The sequence below is a fragment of the Aplysia californica genome, unplaced genomic scaffold (genome assembly GCF_000002075.1).
Source record: "Aplysia californica isolate F4 #8 unplaced genomic scaffold, AplCal3.0 scaffold00022, whole genome shotgun sequence".
NCBI classification, from domain to species: domain Eukaryota; kingdom Metazoa; phylum Mollusca; class Gastropoda; order Aplysiida; family Aplysiidae; genus Aplysia; species Aplysia californica.
This window is the reverse complement of record NW_004797292.1, coordinates 1,014,835-1,017,989: the sequence shown is the minus strand read 5'-3', so window position 1 is coordinate 1,017,989 and position 3,155 is coordinate 1,014,835. Positions and strand designations below refer to the sequence as shown.

General features: G+C 40.6%; 1 long non-coding RNA gene across 1 annotated transcript in view; it reads left to right on the top strand.

Annotated features, from left to right (window-relative positions):
- The first annotated feature begins 1,137 nt into the window (after positions 1-1,137).
- LOC106013184 overlaps positions 1,138-3,155 on the top strand; it is a 4,765-nt gene continuing 2,747 nt past the window's right edge. Inside the window, exon 1 of the long non-coding RNA XR_001185270.1 lies at positions 1,138-1,175. This is a non-coding gene — a long non-coding RNA (uncharacterized LOC106013184). The remainder of the gene's footprint in view (positions 1,176-3,155) is intronic.

Genomic DNA, 3,155 nt, shown 5'->3' with positions numbered 1-3,155 from the left:
GATGATGTTGGAGTGGCGTGTATACTGGATTGTTCCTTAAGGACCACCTGGACGACCAAGAGGAGCACCCGCAGACAGGACGTCTACATGAGGTATTTGTCTGGGAAATATGTCTCGGTGTTCATTATTATAGTTTTTCGAGTTAAAGTTTTATTGTTGCATTTAGGTGGAAAGAGAGAATGATAGAATGTATTTTTACTGAAAGGTTTTTATTAATGACCTTCTGTCCTTTTAAACTGGTGATTAACAATATTACAACGACTCTTTTTATATTTTGAAACAAAAATGCAAACTGTATAGACGTAAGACAATAGTATTGATTGACAAATGATGAAACATATTTTTGGACAAATTTTTAAAAATGTCTTTGATGCTTTTTAAACAAGTAGCAAAAATATTTTAGCGACAGTTTATTTTTTCACGAAAAGAATACAAACTGTATGTATAGATGTAAGACGATTGTATTAATTGACACGTCTTCATCACCAGGACCAGCCGCGGACAGGAGGACCAGCTGGAGGAGCACCCACAGACAGGATCATCTACAGGAGGTATTTGTCTTGGAAATATGTCTTGGAACATTATTTATTAATAATTAAAGTAAAATTAGAAAAATAACTATTGGTTTTGTTATTTCAAGGTGGAAGATTTGTTTTTGCATTTTGGTGAAAAAGAAAACTAACAAAACATTTCTCCTGACCCGTCTTTTCTGGCCTTTCAACATGCAATTTGAAATCACGTGTCCGCGTAATTCTCTCGTGTTTGTCGAAATGCGACCCGACATATTACGTTTATAAAACCACTTGTTTCGAGTCAAACTCATCAATTAAGCATTACGCAGATGTAGAATTCATTTATCTTTGACTTCCGGGTCAAACTAAAGGCTCTGTTAGCTCATACTTTTTTATATTCGGCTCCTACCATAATACAATGACTTCGCATCGGTCCAGCCATAGTTATGGACCTCGACTGCCGGACACTGCAACTGTCGAGACATAGTTAAACAGTTAAACCAGTAGTAAAAATATATCCCCTCTTGTATATTCTGAAACAAAAAATGCAAACTGTATAGATACAATACGATTATATTAATTGACACGTCTTCATCACCAGGACCAGCCACAGACAGGAGGATCAGCCGGAGGAGCACCCACAGACAGGAGCATCTACAGGAGGTATTTGTCTGGAAAATAATGTCTTGGAACATTATTTGTTAATTTATAATTAAAGCAAAATTTTAAAAATACCCCCCACCCTTCTCGTTTTTATTAGAGTTGGGGCGAGCGGATGGATGGGTTCGTTACTCGCGGACTGTCAGAGCGAGCGGGTAACGGACGGCCATGCGAGTGAACTGCGAACCTCAAGACAGTTCATTTTTTGGGCCCACTCCACAATTTTACTCTCTCAGCGAGCAGACTGCGGACCTCAAGTCAGTTCTTTTTTTTTTGGTCCGCTCCACAATTTAATTCACTTAACGGGCGGGCGAACGGACTAACTCGAGCACACGAGATACTCGACTCGATGTTAGGCCCGCCGTCTATTGTTTGTTAGGCATAGTGTTTCAACCACTTGCGGTGCCACAGGGAGTGAGAGAGGCTGGTGACGTAGCACTATGTGTGTAACCTTTCACCTCGTGTGTGGTTCACACTGTGTATGTTCCAATTTAACCTGAAGGCGAAGTTTAAAGAATTTGGGTCGATAGTGCCGTAAAACACCTGCTCAGTCACTCAAAAAAGAATTTCCAAAGGACTTTTTATGGGGGGGGGGGGGGAGGGGAGAGCAGTTTCCAGCATGAACACCTAGCTACAATGTGGGGCAGGAAGGTGAATGTTTTACGAGGGGGGCAGGGTGTAAATAGTATGCAATAGGAGTCGCTCCCTGTCCGTCTGCCTGCCTGCTTGAATGCATGGAGTCTCTCCATCCACCCGTCCGCTCGCTGGCTAAATGAACTGTTGTCTCTGTCCAATGAGTAGCGAGTAGCGAACTACTTTTCACAAGCGGATGGCTCGTTACCCGTCCGCTTGTTTGCGGGTAGTGCCAGCGAGCACTTCGTTACTCACGGACGCTGATTTAGCGAGTCTGACCCTACTTCAGTTCTTATGTACAGTAGAATTGTAAAAGGGCAGATTCAACAATGTCATGCTCATAACTGTGCCTGAACTACAACAGGCAACTGCTTCTTTTACTTTCCCAATCCTTACTATCGTCATTTTCCTCTACTTTTTTATGTTTGTCACACTCTTGTGACCCACTATTTCCGGGGTGCTTTGAAAGTCGAAAGAGACTTTGTGCTGTTGAAGCCAGAAAGGTGAGCAGAGTAAGTCTGATTCCCTGTAAAAACTTCTCTGTTGACATCCACCCCATGGTGGTCATATGACCTTATTCAGTTGTGAGCGCCGTAAAACCTCTACAAAAAAAAAAGAAAGAAGAAAAATATCTATCGGTTCTTTTGATTTAAAGGTAAAAGTTTTATTTTTACATTTAGGTGAAAAGGGAAAGTAATAAGAGGCCTACGTATTTACTGACAGATTTTTATTAATGTCCTTTTAAACCAGTTGTAAAAATATATCAACTCTTTATTTTCTGAAAGAAAAATGGAAACTATATAGATGTGTAAGACGATTGTATTAATTGACATGTCTTCATCACCAGGACCAGCCGCGGACAGGAGGACTAGCCGGAGGAGCACCCACAGACAGGGGCATCTACAGGAGGTATTTGTCTGGGAAATATGTCTTGGAACATTATTGATCAATTACTTACTTTTACTTTTTCATCCTCTGTTGCCATTATGCATAAAGGGGAGATGCAGTTTTCTATGGTAGGCTAGCTCCGCAGCTCTTTCAGTTCGGATACTATGATTTATCAGGGCTTCCTTGACAACTTCAATCCACCCTTTGTGTGGCCTTCCTCTTCCTTTATAGCTTGAGTGCTTGGTGTTATAGGTTCTCAAGGCTGGCTGGCTAGGTAACATACGTAACAGGTGGTCGAACCATTTTGTTCTGTCTTTCTATGAAATGCAGTCAATGTCCCAGTCCAAATAGCATAATGTAATCATTGAAGTTAAGTTAGAAAAATAAATGTATTTATTTTTAAACAATTTTCAAGCTCTAAGGCTTTTAATTGCATTTCGCTGAAAAGGAAAATAAAAAACG